Source organism: Somniosus microcephalus, unplaced genomic scaffold (assembly GCF_052327205.1).
Source record: "Somniosus microcephalus isolate GS21.2 unplaced genomic scaffold, FLI_Smic_1.0 unresolved_chr1, whole genome shotgun sequence".
In the NCBI taxonomy this organism is placed as follows: domain Eukaryota; kingdom Metazoa; phylum Chordata; class Chondrichthyes; order Squaliformes; family Somniosidae; genus Somniosus; species Somniosus microcephalus.
In genome coordinates, this window is record NW_028225179.1 from 39,223,810 (window position 1) to 39,241,622 (window position 17,813).

Here is a 17,813-nt window from a genome sequence, read left to right on the forward strand (position 1 = left end):
AGGCCCCGCTGGGAGTCAAACCCAGGATCTCCTGTTTACTAGACAGGCGCTTTGACCAGCTAAGCCACAGAGCCAAATTAGGCCTCCGTCGCTCGCCTCCACTCACTGATACCTATCAGCTACCGGTCACTGACTGCTGGAGTCTGAGGCCGTTTTGTATTTATCCATCTCTCTTGTCCGCCATGTGTCCCGATGCTGTCTGTACCTCTCGCTGCGTTTATCTCAGTGTCAATCTGTGAGTTGGTTCTTAATGAGTACCTGTGTTTGTGTCTTACATTAAATAAATGAAGAGATCAGAAAATTCTTCCTCTGACACTGGAGAACTAATGAGCTAACGTTCATAACAAGATTTTGTTTGTTGTGATGCAGCAAATACAATAATCCATCTTGAATGATTTAGGTTCAATTATGTGCAAAAAGAAACTTTGACCCCAACGTGTTTCCAATCGGCCGCCTTTTAATTTGACGTCACAAACGCCACCATTGCACCTCAAGGTGATTCATAACTAACAAACAGAGAAGTCAAGCAGTGAAAGGGTATTTGTAGAAAGGGTTGTGAGACTGTGGAATGCACTGGCCCAGAGCAGCAGATTTAAAACAAGGTATAAACACCGGCAGGGTGTGGGAGGAAGGGGAGAGAGAGGCAAGAGAGGCACAGGTAAGATCACGTTGGAAGTCATTGGCCCCAAATCTGCTTTAAATCCCCCCACTATATTTAAACACATTTAATGTCATATTCATACATTGATGCCTTTGAGCAATATATAATTTGTAATGAGGTCGCTGGCCTAAAATAACGGCTTTATATATTTGGACCCATCCGCTGTTTTTAGGCTCTACCCTGAATACTTATCTCCAACCTAGAATCTGCTTATAATCTAGAGACAAGGTCTCAGCAGCTGGCGGGCAGGGAGCAGAGGCTGAGACTGATCTGTGTCATGTGGGAGCAGAACACAATATTCCTGCAGTTTATTTTCATTATCCTGCACAATTTTAGATACTGTTCTCAACATCTTACACTCCTCTTAAATATCGGAGGGTTTAGTTTATTGTAATGATGATCGCTGCGGCTCTTTTCAATTTTATGAATTCGTAGCAAATTACATATCTCCAAACCAGTGAAATCGTCATTGCCGAGATTAAACACTCAGAGCAGGGTCAGCGGCTCTTTGGTCCAGGGCTGTGATTCTCGCTTAGGGAATTTATATCAATTAATGAGAGACTTTTTAATAGAACCAGTTTCCTCGGCCTGGAGACATTCCACAAGTCTTCAAATAACAACTGCCAGAAAATCAGTGCAGACCTGTGTTCAGTATATCGCAAGAAAACTGCAATTTTATTAATGAAAACGGGGATTCAGTCACAGATGTGCCGAAACAGTGAGGTAAAATATGTGAATCCGTTTTTTTCCAGTAGCCTGCTCCACATTTTCCACATTGTCAACCTGGAAGCATGGACAGGACATGCGGTAAATGGACTTTATTAAAGGTTGTTTCTACCGTTTGGAAACAGAAATACTGAAATATAAGGGATTTTTGGATGATTCCTTTTGGATAATAAAGGTAGATCGAGGTTAGTGAGAGGTTAAGGCGAGGGATTGCTAATCTAGTTGGGAGATACGTGGCCTGAAAATGCTCAGTCCCCAAGTTAGACAATCTTTTCTCTCCCTGTTTGGTAAAAATTCTCCCACTTTCTCAAACTAATATTTCACCCAGCTGTAATGGAATGAAGATCGAATCGAGATCTCCTTCCTTCCTTCCGTCCCTCAATCTTACATTCCCTTCCAACTTGTTCGCAGTTTCCTGCCTCACTGGACAATGAGCCTGATTCTGATGTTAACTCTATGATCGATATCTTATCAGTTCCAGTCCTAACCTCGTCTTTTTGCAGAGTTATTAAAAGCTGTTTGATTGAAAGCTCTCCAACATGTTATAAAACCGCCCATTTAAAGGCTGTGAGATATAACAAGCGTTATAATGGTGAGGGGAATCTTTAGAGGAAGAGAACATCTCCTGCAGCAATATAAACAGAGTCAGTGCCCAGCTCTGCTGTTCGGGGCAATCCTCGCCTTCTCCTGTTTCATTTTCACATCGATAGGAGAAGCTGAGAGCGAACTCCAATCTACACGGGCTTTACACCACTTGAAAGATTAACGGGAAAAGCTGGAAAAAAAGTTTTAACTTTATCCTTTGAAAATGAATTTAATTTCAAACTTTTTATCGACCTTAGACCAGCACAGTTTTCTGATTGGCACCAAGTCTGTACATTTTATTTCTGTTTAACTTTATTCTGCTCCCGCACTTCATAAAGAACACAGCGTCCCACGCCACTGGCATTCAAAGACCTTTCAATTATGGCCAACCTCCTGTAATCGCTGCTATCACCCACTAGCGCTCTTTTCACTTATCCTTTATTTGTTTAAATCGCACACTTCAACAGACCTGTTAAGATTAAGGCGGAACGCTTTCGATCTTACTGCACCGCACCGCACTAGCGGGCCAATATTTCACACTTAAACCCTCGATCGCAGCGAGGCAGCGCTGCCCATCACTCACGCACCTCAACAGTTTTGGGAAAAGCGCCAACCAGCATGAAAAAACCCCCAGTTCTTCAGTTAATAGGCACTCTATCACAAGATTCCCCAAGAAAATTTCGTGAACAATCGGGTCCCTGTCCTTCCAAAGGCCCCGCTTTCGCAGAACTTGTCTGTCGAGCAGTCCCACAGATTTAAATGTATTGACTAGTTTCAAGGTACAAATGTGCATTGGTGCGAATGGGACATGTGCCCTCAGGAACAGCGGTGACAGCAGAGAAAATTTAACGTCATAAGTAAAGGAAAGACTTACATTTATATAGCACCTTTCACGACCACCGGACGTCTCAAAGCGCTTTACAGCCAATGAAGTACTTTTGGAGTGTCGTCACTGTTGCAATGTGGGAAACGCCGCAGCCATATTGCGCACAGCAAGCTCCCACAAACAGCATTGTGATAATGACCAGATAATCTGTTTTTGTTATGTTGATTGAGGGATAAATATTGGACACGACACCGGGAATAACTCCCCTGCTCTTACTTCGAAATAGTGCCATGGGATCTTTTACATCTACCAGAGAGAGCAGGCGGGGCCTCGATTTAACGTCACATCCAAAATACGGCACCTCCGACAGTGCAGCACTCGCTCAGTACTGCACTGGAGGGGCAGCCTGGATTTATATACTCTAGTCCCTGAAGGAGGAATCTGAACCCATGGCCACCTGCCTCAGAGGCCAGTGTGCTACCCACTGAGCCACAGCTGACACTAAGTAGGTAAAAGTGAATGTCAGATTAAGGGAAAACCGCAGGAAATTGACAATGAAATGAAAGGAGGAAAGTGAAGAAGGGCTAATGGTTGTGGAAGGAAGAAACAGCTGGAAGAGGCGAGTGTGAATTATGGAGAATAAAGCACAGGTATATGAGAGTGTGGGGTTTTGAAGGAATAAATAGGTTTCACCACAAACAAGAGAGATTTCTTCTTTTAATAAATAATGATGATTCTCTGAGTTTTATTAGCAGGTGCTGTAAGGGACAGAAGATGTAAAGCAAGTTGTGCCGTGACTCGGATTCCAACCGAGGTTGCTGCAAACACAACGCAGAGTACTGACCACTATACGATCATGGTGCCACAGATTATGCTTCTACCAATTACTTTAATCCATGCCCCTGGTTATCGATCCTTCTGCTATGAGAAATAGGTCATTCCTATCCACTCTATCTCGGCCCCTCAAAACTTTACACCCTCAATTAAGTCTCCCATCAGCCCCCTCTGTTCCAAAAAATCAACTCCGCCTATCCAATATTTCTGTCAGGGTTGCTGTCACGGGTCCATGTAGACACGGGGCCGTGCTGTCCGGGCGAGGCTGGTTCTGGACCCAAGTGCAGACAGACGAGGTGAGAAGCAGATATGCAGTCTCAAATAACAGTACTTTACTAGAATCACACAAGTAAAGAGTTACAAAACATAGGAATTCAAGACAAGCTACCACATAGGTAAATGGCTAGTCAAGATAGGAACTCAAGACAAGCTACCATGAGGCAACCGGCTTGTTAAGACTGAGCTCAAGACAAGCTACCCCAGGGCAACCGGCTTGTCAAGATAAGAACTCAAGACAAGCTACCATGAGGCAACCGGCTTGTCCAAACTGAGCTCAAGACAAGCTACCACAGGGCAACCGGCTTGTCCAAAACTGAGCACCTTATCAAGACTGAGCAACTTGTCAGCACCTTGTCAAGACTTAGTACAAAGGGAAAAACCACAGAACTCAAATACAAGCAAAACATAACACAGGTAAACAGTTATAGACATAGGAGCTCAAGACAAGCAACCACTAAGGCAACCGGCTTGTCAAGGCAAGCTACCACAGGGCAACAGGCTTGTCGAGACTGAGCACCTAGTCAAGACAGAGCACCTTGTCAAGACTGACTCCCTTGTCAGGACTGAGCCCAGAGGGAAGAAACCACAGAACTTAAATACAAGCAAAAACAGGTGAAACCAATAAACCAGATGAAAGGCAGTTAAGTAATAAACAGGAGAAACAAGTAACAATTAACAAAGGGAAACCAACCAGTGAAGGTGAAATTTTAATTTGATTTCTGAATTGGTTTATTTAAAAAGTTACTAGATTTTTAGTTGCACTTGTTTGTTTTTGATTTAACACAAGAGGAACCAGTGAAGGTGCCATCTAGGGGTTACTGAAGGAGCTAACTGACAGCCTCACAATTTCCACATTGGCAAAAGAGCCAGAGGGGAGATGTGGGGATTTTGTTTTACATTGCGAGTTGTTATGATCTGTAATGCTCTGCCTGAAAAGGTGGTGGAAGCAGATTCAATAGTTATTTTGAAAAGGGAATTGGATAAATGCTTGAAGAGGAAATGTTTGCAGGGTATGTTGGGAAAGAGCTGGGACTAATTGGATAGCGCTTTCAAGAGCACGATGGGCCAAATGGCCTCCTTCTGTGCTGTATGATTCAATGTTTCTGTGAAAGGTTTTATGAAAGTATTCCCGTCCCGTTTTATTTTTGTGCATTTGTAGCTGTGCTATTTCAACCTAATTGAAACGATTCATAATTCACTACCCAGGAAGCTCGAAGCTAAACACTACTGATGGCGCAGTGGCCACGTGGTAAGGCGTCGGTCTTGTATACCGAGGATTCATGGGTTTGACCACTGTCCGTTCCTGGAGAAGTTTCATCACCTTTAATGTGACATTTTTTTAACTTTTCTCCTGATGAACTCTATCAAAATCGTTCATAATTTTCAATATTACTATCAAATCTCTTCTTGGCAGTCTCTGCTCTAAAGAGAAAACTCCCAGCTTCTCCAGTCTCTTCACATAAATGAAGTCCCTCACCCCTGGTACCATTCTAGTAAGTCTATTCTGCACTCTCTCCAAGGCCTTGACTTTCTTCCTAAAGCGCGGTGCCCAGAATAGAAGACAATACTCCTTATGAGGCCTGACCAGTGTTTTTAAAGTTTTAGCATAACTTCCTTGCTTTTGAACTCTATTAATAAAGCCAAGGATACCACGTGCTTTTTAACAGCCTTCTCAACCCGTCCTGACCGCTTCACAGATCTGTGTACGCACACCCCATGTCTCCCTGTTCTTACGTCCACTTTCAAATTGTACCATTTGGAGGCGGTTAATGAAATGCAGGGGAGAGCTTTCTGACCAGTTTTGTGGCCAGTGATCTCCAGAGGGAGCCGATTAAAGTCAATAATTGTTCACGTTAAATTTGTACCATTTAATTCATTTTGCCTCTCCTCATTCTTCCTACCAAAATATATCACTTCACACTTCTCTGCGGTAAATTTCATCTGTCACGTGTCTGCCCATTTAACGAGTCTGTATATGTCCTCCTGTAGTCTGTTACTATGGTCTTCACTGTTTACTACATTGCCGTCTTTCGTATTATTTGCAAAATTTGAAATTATGCCCTCTATACCCAAGTTCATTAATCTTCATCAAAAAGAGCAGCGGTCCTACTTTCGACCCCTGGGCAACACCACTCTAAACTCCCTTCCAGTCTGAGCATCTAAAACATCTCCCTGCAAAAACTTCTTGACCTGCGGAGCAATTCAAATAGACAGAATGAGAAGCGAAAGCAGAGAAATTTCAAAACTAAGATCGATAGATTGTTGTTAGGCAAGATTATTAAAGGTTACGGCAACAATGGAGTTAAGATACAGATCAGCCATGACCGAATTGAATGGCGGAACATGTCCGAGGGGCTGAATGGTCTACTCCTGTTCATGTGTACAGAGATCCACACACACAAATCCAAACACAGCTGCACACGCACGCAGAGCAGGATAGATAGAGAAACAGAGATGGAAAGACAGGCAAACAGACAGGGAATGAATCTGAGTCTGATAGAAAGAGAGTGACAGAGAGAGAGCAAGGCAGCAGGGAGAGAAACAGAATACGAGGCAGGAATAGGGACAGAGAGAGAGACAGAGAAGGAGGAACAGACAGAGAGTTACACAGAGAGGAAGAAACGAAGAAACAGGTGCAGAGGTAGCGAGTCATTGGAGTGCACAGCACCTCAAATAGAACATCATAAGATGTTAGAAATAACTACGAATGAAGGTGCCATTATTCATCGCTTCAACATTGTGCGCGTCTGCCTCTCTCTCCAGGCTTCCCATCTAAGGAGGAGACCTTACAGGGAGCCTGTGGTCCCAGTGATTCCCCATAGTAACTCACCCCGGGACAGGCTGCGATTACATGTCGCTGTTCAGTTATAAAGAAGGAGGGACACCGTCTGATAGAGATTCAGACAGAGAAAGAGAGAGAAGAAACAGACAGAGACAGCGAGAGAGGGGGAGAGAGAAATAGAGACAGAGGAATAGAGAGAGAGAGAGAGAGAGCGAGAGAGAGGGAGAGAGAAATAGAAAAAGAGAAATAGAGAGAGCGGGAGAGAGAGAGAGAGGGGGAAACAGAGGAAGAAGCTGTTGCGAATTGGCTGTAGTTTCCCAAGTCCAGGACGGGAACACCAAGTTCTAACACAATTGGCAGCAAAGCGCTTTGGGTCATTCTGAAGTTGGGAAAAGCGATAAAATACATGTCCTTCTGTTGATCATCTTTACAAACTGCTAGGGATAACAATTAAATAGATTGACAAGGATGTCTATATCTCTCTCCCGGTCTGTCCCTCTCGCTCTCTCTCTCTCTCTCTCTGTCTCTCCCTTTTCCTCCTTCCCTCTCTCTGTCTCTCTGTTTGTCCCTATCGCTCCCTCTCTCTCTCTCGCTCTCTCTCATACACGCAGAATAGCGAATCACAGGGTCAAAGAAGGAAACAGATTTGTGTCTCTGTCCTGTTTCAAAACCGCAAAATGAAAGAATCCCACAATGACGGCTCGGGCTGAGTGTTTCTGCGGGGAGCTTGACCTCCACCAGAGGTGGCAAGAGACAAGGATGCGAGGCTATTAAGAGGCTTCGTGAAAATAATTGCATTAAAATCTGGAGCCTAAAGCAGGTGTGGATCTATGAATCTTTCAGACACTTTATATCGAATGTACAGCACAGGAAAAGGCCATTCGGCACAACTGGTCTCTGCCGGCGTTTATGCTTCACACGAGCCTACTCCCAGCCCACATCATCTAACTTTCAGCATATCCTTCTATTGCTGTCTCCCTCATGTACTTACCTAACTCCCCCGGAAATGCGTCAATGCTATTTACTTCAAATATTCCTTATGGTAGCGCGTACTTTGAATAAATAACTATCTCCTGAACTCCCTCCTGGGTTTATTAGTGACTATCTTATATTGATGACTTCTAGCTTTACTTAGTGTGACACAAGAGCTTTCCAATCCCCGCCAGCGCCTGGAGACCAGGAAATCCGTCAGGAGCAGCATTCACCGCCAGGGCTGAAATCTTGCTCGGTTTAAACGCCTGTTGTCAGCGGATTGCAGCACATCCAATGGTGAAAATGAGCGACAATATCTGGAAACAGATAACAGGTCAGTGTGTTACAGAGCGGAACGGACAGTAACCTAACTATCTTAATTATATCGCATCTTTATACTCTATACCCAACAGAATACAAGCCTAGTCTGTGCAGCTGTTCTTGATAATCTAACCCGTTTAGCCCCGGTATCATTCTGGTCAATCTGCGTTGCACCCGCTCCAAGGCCAATATATAATTCCTGAGGTGCGGTACCCGGAACTGGATGCAGTACTCCAGATGTGGTCTAAGCAGAACTTTATACAACATATGAACATAGGAACAGGAGTGGGCCATTTAGCCCCTCCAGCCTGTTCCGCCATTCAATGGGAGCATGGCTGATCTGCGACCTAACTCCATATACCCGCCTTTGGCCCATATCCCTTAATACCATTGGTGAACAAACATCTATCAATCTCAGATATAAAATTAACATTTGATCCAGCATCAATTGTCATTTGTGGAAGAGAGTTCCAAACTTCTACCACCCATTGCGTGTAGAAGTGTTTCCTAATTTCACTCCTGAAAGACCTGGCTCTAATTTATAGAATAATACCCCCTAGTCCTAGACTGCCCAAGCAGTGGAAATAGTTTCTCTCTATCTCTACTATCTGTTCCCCTTAATATCTTGAAAACTTCGATCAAATCTCGCCTTAACCGTTAAATTATCTGGAATACAACCGTAATTCATGTAATCTCTCCTCCTAATTTAACCCTTGCAGTCCGGTTTTCATTCAGGTAAACCTACACTGCGCTCCCTCCAAGGCCAATATATGTGTAGCTTTCAAAAGCTCTTATAATAATTTGTCCGTGACGACACAAACCACTCTGGGTACAGGTATATTGTGTATAATAAAACAGGATTATTAAGCATTAAACTTCCAGTAGAAAGAAGTATACTTAACAAGATGATAGTCACAGTCTGTTCGTTGAACCCTGGTGTTCCTTCCGAGTGACTGTGGCGCGGTCTCCTGGTGTATCTTGCTGTTTTCTGTTGACTGAAGCTCGCTTCTTTGGGTTCTTGCTGTGTTCTGTTGAATGAAGCTGCTACAAATCTCCGATTACGCGGTGCGCGCTACTTTCTGTGTTCAAAACCTGTATCTTTATACCCTTTTTCCTTTCGTTTTGCCTACGGGGGAGTAATTAACCCTCTGACACCTGATAAAAGTATTGCTTCCCTCGTTTGCCATCGTATGACCTTGTTAATCCCACTAGGTCTCTTTCTGTGCACAAAAAAGTACCCTTCACTTTTCACAGAACATTTCTTAAAATGTTTTCTAAACAGTCTGTCCATCCTATAGCTGTACCAATGAAGGATATCTCCAACTTCTATCTCTTTCTCTAGTTCTTGTTTGTTTAAGCATAATATTTCTGAAATCCTCTTCCCCACCAGCCTCCATAAACTTAGCACTACTTTCCGTTACTTCAGTAATTGAAAACACAGCAGTTTTAGTCAGGTTGGCATAATTTCCCATCCTGCTTTTCTCTCAGCCATTCATCATGTTATACAGGCATGTAGGCTTTTAACATTCAATATCACATTTTAAACTTCTTAATAATGTTTACTAAAACCTACAGGTACACCCTATCCTACATATGGTTACTGAAGTGTGGTATCTCAGAACTGCTCACAGTGCTCTAGGTGTGGTCTAAAACCTCACCCAATTGACCCGGCCAAGTCCTGCTCACTTGCTTGTGAGAGCTGCCCCACAGAGTAGTCAAGTAACAACCTGACATAGTCATACTCAAGGAGCCCTTCTCAAAGAATCACACCTTTCAGCCAACGTCCCAGACTTCTCCATCACCATCCCTGGGTATGTCCTGTCCCACTGGCAGGACAGACCCACCAGAGATGGGGGTCACATGTCCCATTCGTACCAATAGTCATTGGTGCAAGAATCCAGTTAATACATTTAGATCTGCATGACCACAAATTCTACAATCACTGACCCTGCACCATGTGTTTCACCTCCGCAATCATTATTGCACTGGTTTTGTGATATTCAATTAGTCGTGTGACCACAAGTCTAAAAGAATCGCATCAGTCATTAAAATAATGTTACACCTCTGATATTTAACTGTAATAGAAGATGTTGAGAACAGTACGAGTACGCTGCAGGAATATTGCAATAAACGTAGAAAATGTTGGAAACACTCAGCAGGTCAGGCAGCATCTGTGGAGAGAGACACAGAGTTATCATTGCAGATCGATGAGCTTTCATCAGAACTGGAACAAGTTAGAAATGTAACAGGTTTTAAGCAAATAAAATGGCAGGCAAAGGGGGAGCGGAGGAAAGAACAAGGGGAAGGACTGTGATAGGGTGGAAGGCAAGAAAGATTAAATGACAAAAGTGGTGATGGTGCAAGGCTATCGGGGTGGTATTGGGAGAAGCAAAGAAACAAAGATGGATCCAGAGGAGGTGTAAATGGCAACAGCAGAATCATTACCAACTACTGCTGGCCACAAAATGGGAACAGTGGATATGAACTGAAATTGATGAACTGAAATTGATGAACTGAAATTGATGAACTGAAATTGATGAGCTGAAATTGAGTCCGGATGAAAAGATGAGGTGCTGTTCCTCGAGCTTCCATTGAGCTTTATTACAACAGTGTAGGAGGCCGAGGACAGAAGCTCAGAGTCACGCTTGTGGCCTGGATGAAGGTGTTCCACAAAGTGATCACCCAATCTGCGATTGGTCACCCGAGTGTAGAGAAGACCCACGGTGTGAGCAGCGAATACAGTTTACAACATTGAAAGAAGTACAAGGACTTCGCTGTTGCAGCTGGAGTGAGTGTTTCAGGCCCTGGACGGTGGGAAGGGAGGAGGTCAAAGGGCAGGTGCTACATCTCCTGCACTTGCACGGGAAGGTGCCGTGTGAAGAATCAGCCTTCGCATCTGCTCCCTGTTCATCGACTGCTGAAAACTTGTCTCCAGATTATAAACTGATTCTAGGTTAGAGATAAACATTCAGGGTAGAGCCTAAACACAGCGGTTGGCATAAATATATCTAACCAGAGGCAGCGTTAAATTTCCTGTATTGCTCAAATGCTTCAATATATCAATATGACAATAAATGTGTTCAAATACAGTGGGGGATTTAAAGCTGATTCAGGGCCAGTGGTTTCCAATGTGATCTTACATGTGGCTCTCTTGCCTCTCTCTCCCCTTCCTCCCACACGCTGCCGGTTTTATACTCTGTTTGAAATCTGCTGCTCTGGGCCAGTGCATTCCACAGTCTCACAACCCTTTCTGCAAATACAGTTTCACTGCTTGAATTCTAAGCCTATTGGTTCCGGGTATAGAAGATAAAAAGAAAAAGGTCTTGCATTTATATAGGATGTCCCAAAACAGCTTTACGGTCAATGAAGTACTTTTGACGTGTAGTCACTGTTGTAATGAAGGAAGTGCGGCAACCAATTTGCGCACAGCAAGATCCCACAAACAGATATGAACAGATATCCTGTTTAATGATGTTGACTGAGGGATAAACATTAGCCAGGACAACGGGGATAATTACCTTGCTCTTTGTCGAAATAGTGTTTCCTGTCCACCTGAGAGGCCAGACAGGGCCTCGGTTTTTCATCTCATCCAAAAGACGGCACCTCCGATAGTGCAGCGCTCCCTCAGTATTGCACTGAACTGTCAGCCTAGATTTTTGTGCTCAAGCCTTGGAATAGTTCGTAGATTTCAGGAGACGGGAGGAATCTCCCCCAAGCTCCACCTTAAACTCTGCACAGTCGCAGGACTTGAACCATAAAACCTTCATTTTCTTTGTGTAGTGTATGTGCCTTTAAGAGCCCCCTGTGTACTGTAATGCTGGTAATGGCCACTCGGGCTATATAAGCCTGTATATTGTGTTGACTCAGTTAGTTCCCCTCCAGGCTTTGTTCAGTAAACACCTGTGAAATCAACTCCTGTCTTCAGTGTCTCTATTAACACACGGACACAACAGTGGCAACGAGTTGGAAACGGACTTACCTGCAATTCGGCAGCACCTCAAGGACATCGATTCCTTTGGCGTCCAAAGTCGAAGAAAAGCAAGAAAAAGAAAAAGCTGTGGTTTCACCAGCTAGCCGAGCTGGTGGCAGGTACTGCAATAATCCTTCCTGGGCGTCGGGCTGGGGCTCCAGCGGCTGGCTCTGCAGCTAGGCCAAGCAGCAAAGGCGGAGGCAAGCAGTAACAGACGGGGAGGGAGCACTCGGGAGACGGCCGGTGCTGCAAGCAGGTCGGCGTTCAGACCTAGCAGAGAGAGTCCAGCGGGAACGAGTCTCCACCTGTAAATAAATAAATAAAAAGAAGTGAAACCCACGGAAAACAGCGTTGTCATCGGCAGCAGCGGCGGGGAAGCACGGGAAGCGCCATTTTTTTCCAGGATGCCTAAGTCTGGCAATATTGATGCTTTTGTTAACGATATAGGGTATTGGACCACATATGTGGAAAGAGTGGAGGTATATTGCACTGCAAATGGAATAGAAAATGAAAAAAAAGCATCAGTACTTCTAAAGCTAATGGGCGCAAAGACATACGGGTTGTTACGAAACTTAATCACTCCAGCCAAACCAAAGGACAAGAATTTTAAAGAAATTGTTGATACCCTACAGGAGCACTTAAACCCAACACCGCTGCTGATAGCGGAATGATTCAAATTCTTCAAGAGGAATTAACACAAGAATGAAAGTAACGCTGATTACCTCACCGAATTAAGAAAGCTATCAAAGCACTGCCAATTCGGGGCAGAACTAGCAGATTATCTTCGAGACAAATTCGTCTGCAGTCTCCTAAGTGAAGGAACACAGAAAAGGCTGCTTTCTGAGAAAGATTTAACACTGGACAAGGCTTTCAGTATGGCTGTATCATACGAAGCAGCCACAAGAGGAGCTGCAGAGATACAACAGAAGACACAGGGCTTCGGCACCCATGAAATGACACAGGGTTTTAAGAGATGTTATCGCTGCGGCAGATCCACCCATGACCAGAAGGACTGCTGGTTCAAGGACAAAGCATGCAGGCAATGCAGAAAGATTGGACACATTGCACGGGTATGCCGATCTGGACAAAAAAAATCCACGGACAGGAAAAAAAAAATCAATAAAGAAAAGTACAGAAAGGTACAAATGATGACGGACAGTAGCTTTGAAGACCAGAAGAGCGATAGCGACTCTGAAAACAAGAGACTAAGCTGTCTCAAATTACATAATGTAATTGCCAAAGAAGATTACCAGACCATTTGGGTTACCCTCACGATAGCAGGGTCCCCAGTTAAAATGGAGCTAGATACAGGATCAGCTCTGACCGTCATAAATCGACGGGATTATGAGCGGATATTTCCACATATACCTTTAAAAGACACATCCATTATCTTGAAAACATATACGGGGCAGAAAGTATACCCCAAAGGAAAAATAAGGGTGCCTGTTGTATACAACGGCAAGGAAATACAAGAGTTGAATTTATACGTTCTGCAAGATGGTGGTCCACCGCTGTTGGGACGTGAATGGATCAGGAAAATACGTTTAGACTGGCACTCCATTCAGGCACTGACGGTGACCAGAAAGGAAAAAAACGATGATGACGTCATACCTGAACGATTAAAAGACATCTTGGCCAACGCCAAAGAAGTGTTTCAAGAGAAACTAGGAACCTTGAAAGGCATCACCGCCTCAATAAAAGTGGAAGATGCGGCAATTCCCAAGTTTTTTAAGGCAAGACCGGTGCCATACACAATTCGTCCAGCAGTCGAGGCAGAGCTGGAGAATTTGGAAAAGGCAGGCGTATTATCTGAAATAGATTGGAGCGAGTGGGCAACACCCATCATCCCAGTCATGAAGAAAACATTGAATAATGATAAATCTGAAGAACAGAGAAAAATTCGCATCTATGGAGACTTCAAGGTGACTGTAAACCCGGTCCTTCACATGGTACAGTATCCTCTTCCGAGGGTAGAAGATATTTTCGCCTCACTATCCGGAGGGAAACGTTTCACCAAAATTGACTTGGCACAGGCATATCTACAGATGGAGGTTGAAGAGGCCTTTAAAAAGTATCTCACGATAAATACACACAAAGGCCTGTACCAGTACATTCAACTGGTTTTTGGAGTAGCATCCGCTCCAGCTATCTGGCAAAAAGCTATGGAGCAAGTCCTCCAAGGGATTCCGGGGACTCAATGCTACCTAGATGACATCCTTGTAACAGGAGAGAACGACAACGAGCACCTTGCCAATTTGGAGCAGGTGCTCACTAGGCTGAGAGAACGGGGCCTACGAGCAAATCGACCCAAGTGCGAATTTTTCCAGAATCAAATATCATATTGTGGCCACATAATTAATAAGGAAGGGTTGCATAAGTCACCTGAAAAAGTTGAAGCGGTCATAAAAGCCCCAGCACCTGAAAATGATTCACAATTAAGGTCGTTCCTGCGATTAATAAATTACTATCATAAATTTTTACCGAACTTATCAACTCTTCTGCACCCTCTTAATGAACTGCTACAAACAGGAGTAATTTGGAAATGGAGCGAAGACTGTAAACGTGCCTTCCATAAATGCAAAGACTTAATCACATCCAAAGAAGTTTTGGCTCATTACGACCCATCACTGCCAATCAGACTGGCGTGCGATGCATCCCCTTATGGCGTAGGAGCAGTATTATCGCATAAATTCCCTGATGGCTCGGAATGGCCGATAGCTTTTGCATCACGCTCATTGAACTCAGCTGAGCGTAACTATGCCCAAATCGACAGGGAAGCACTCAGCCTGGTATGGGGAGTTAAGAAATTCAACCATTACCTACACGGACAAAAATTTACCTTGTTGACTGACCATCAACCCCTCATTTCCATATTCAACCCTAAAAAGGGTGTTCACATTATGACAGCGCAAAGGCTACAGAGGTGGTCCCTTTTTCTAGGGGCACACCAATATAACATAGAATACAAAGGATCAAAACAGCATGGGAAAGCTGATGGTTTATCGCGCCTACCGTTGCCAACGGTAGAAGAAGCACCTACCATAGACCCCGTGGAGATTTTCCACTCTACCATAGTCGAATGTCTACCAGTAACAAATTCTGCCATTGAAAGGGAAACTAGAAATGACCCGACTCTCTCACGAGTCTACGATTTAACAGTGAAGGGATGGCCAGCACATGGCGAACCACTGTTGCCAGCATTCTCGCAAAGAAGAGAACAGTTGTCAGTGTGCCGAGGAACCTTGATGTGTGGATCCAGAGTGGTGATTCCACCCAAACTCTAGGATAAAGTTCTAAAGGAGCTTCACGAGGGGCATCTGGGTGGAGTGAAAATGAAGAACCTAGCCAGGGCGTTTGTATGGTGGCCAGATATCGATGGAGACATCGAAGAAATGACCAAGAGCTGCCTAGGATGCCAGAAGGTCCAAAACGCTCCACCACAAGCCCCTCTACATCCATGGGACTGGCCCTCATCTCCCTGGCAAAGGGTACACATCGACTTTGCTGGTCCATTTATGGACTCAATGTTCTTAATCGCGGTTGATGCACACTCCAAGTGGCCGGGGGTAATAAAGATGTCCTCCACCACTACGGAAAAAACCATCACAGTATTAAGGACCATATTTGCCAGGAATGGGCTGCCTGAACAGATCTGTTCTGATAATGGACCGCAATTTGTGTCGGAAGAATTCAGGAAGTTCTTAAAAAACAATGGGGTTAAGCACTACACGTCCGCCCCATACCATCCCGCCACCAATGGATTGGCTGAAAGGTTTGTCCAGACCTTCAAGAAGGCCATAAAGGCCATGGGTAATGAAGACATAAAACTTCAGCATAAGGTGGATAACTTCTTGTTTGCATACAGGAATGCAACACATATGGTTACAAACCAAACTCCCGCCATGATGTTCTTCAATAGAAGCCTAAGATGCCGGCTGGATTTGATCAAGCCAAACATCAGAAGGGACGTGGAGAACCGGCAATTTCAAGGCATGAATGAAAGGCCAATTAGAACCTTCCAGATAGGTCAACAAGTTTTGGCCCGGAACTACCGTACCGAGAAATGGCAGCCTGGAACTATCTGCACATGACTAGGACCGCTGATGTATACCGTGGACATCGGAGAAAGCTTAATAAGGCGCCATGCTGACCAAATCATAGAGTCATCCGAAAAGGGACAACCTACACCACAACTCTATACGCCTAATGATGAAGTAGAGATACCCATAGTATCTACCTCTGCTGGAACCCGATGAACCCAACACTGGCATTCAAGCCGAATCAGCCTTGCCAAAAGAACCTACTACACCACCAGAAACTACGACACCACCGAGGCATTATCCGGACCAAGTCAGGAAGCCTCCAGAGAGACTAACTTATAATTGATTAACTACAGCAATGTGTAGATTATTTTTCTTGTAACATGTAATTACTGATTACTTAAAATATTTTGTACTGGTTGGCTAAAAGGGGAGGAATTGTATTGTATGTGCCTTTAAGAGCCCCCTGTGTACTGTAATGCTGGTAATGGCCACTCGGGCTATATAAACCTGTATATTGTGTTGTATCAGTTAGTTCCCCTCCAGACTTTGTTCAGTAAACACCTATGAAACCAACTCCTGTCTTCAGTGTCTCTATTAACACACGGACACAACACTTTGCATGTATCTCTCTATCTCTCCCGAACTATTTCTTTTTTTTCTCTTTTTTCCCTTGATAGATTTCGCAGGCTTCCTTTAACGGCCACTGCTGATCTAACCTGTAACACCAGCAGAAAATGGTAAAGAAAGAAATAATGACTGAGGCGGCAGGGAAAGTAATTCAGAAAAGTATAATGGAATGAATAAAATATTTCAAGCAGGTGCGCAGATTGAAGCTGGCCTGTTCTTCAATCACAATTCAGGCGATCTCATTGGCCATTCCCATTCTCTGAAGGGCTTCAATGAACCAGTTGTGGCTTTGCTGCAAAATTTCACCAACCGAACCTGGCTAAATAACAACTCTGGCGGGACTCGAACCCACAACCTTAGAATGCCTTTAAACATTAACTAGAAGTCCAATGCGCTATCCATTGCGCCACAGAGCCGATGACATACTAGGGTTTCAAATTACACTATACACGGATAGTTATTCTTCGTCAAATGCAGTAGCAAAATACTGTGGCTGAAATCCGAAATAACAACAGAAAACGCTGTATAAACTCTGCAGGCCAGGCAGCATCCGTGGAGAGAGAGACAGAGTTAACGTTTCAGGTCGATGACCCTTCGTCAGTCCAGAATGATGCGGGACTGATTAACTTTTGTTCATGTTTCTGTCCTGGAGATACAAGTGGATTGCAGCTGTTGATCATAACAGGGTTTAGAGGGAACTTCCTGCATTAATCAAACCACCAACAGCCTCCAGTTTTCAATCAAATCTCCCCATCTCAGAGAAAGAGAGAGAGAGAGAGAGAGAGCATCGGCGGGAAACTCGAGCGGCAGAGCGGGGCTATAAAAGGCCCCAGAGACCAGGTAAGGCCTCACAGCGTCGGCGGGAAACTCGAGCGGCAGAGCAGGGCAATAAAAGGCCCCAGAGACCAGGTAAGGCCTCACAGCGTCGGCGGGAAACTCGAGCGGCAGAGCGGGGTTATAAAATGCCCCAGAGACCAGGTAAGGCCTCACAGCGTCGGCGGAAATCTCGAGCGGCAGAGCAGGGCAATAAAAGGCCCCAGAGACCAGGTGAGGCCTCACAGCGTCGGCGGGAATCTTGAGCGGCAGAGCAGGGCTATAAAAGGCCCCAGATACCAGGTAAGGCCTCACAGCGTCGGCGGGAAAGGCGAGCGGCAGAGTGGGGCTATAAAAGGCCCCAGAGACCAGGT

The 17,813-nt window shown here is 44.6% G+C and overlaps 2 non-coding genes across 2 annotated transcripts; both read right to left on the reverse strand.

Annotated features, from left to right (window-relative positions):
* trnat-agu (transfer RNA threonine (anticodon AGU)) lies at positions 1-74 on the reverse strand. Its single transcript has one exon. It is a non-coding gene; the product is annotated as a tRNA-Thr (tRNA).
* Positions 75-16,953: 16,879 nt separating this feature from the next.
* Positions 16,954-17,042, reverse strand: trnar-ucu (transfer RNA arginine (anticodon UCU)). The gene is given in 2 exon segments: positions 16,954-16,989; positions 17,006-17,042. It is a non-coding gene; the product is annotated as a tRNA-Arg (tRNA).
* Positions 17,043-17,813: the final 771 nt, after the last annotated feature.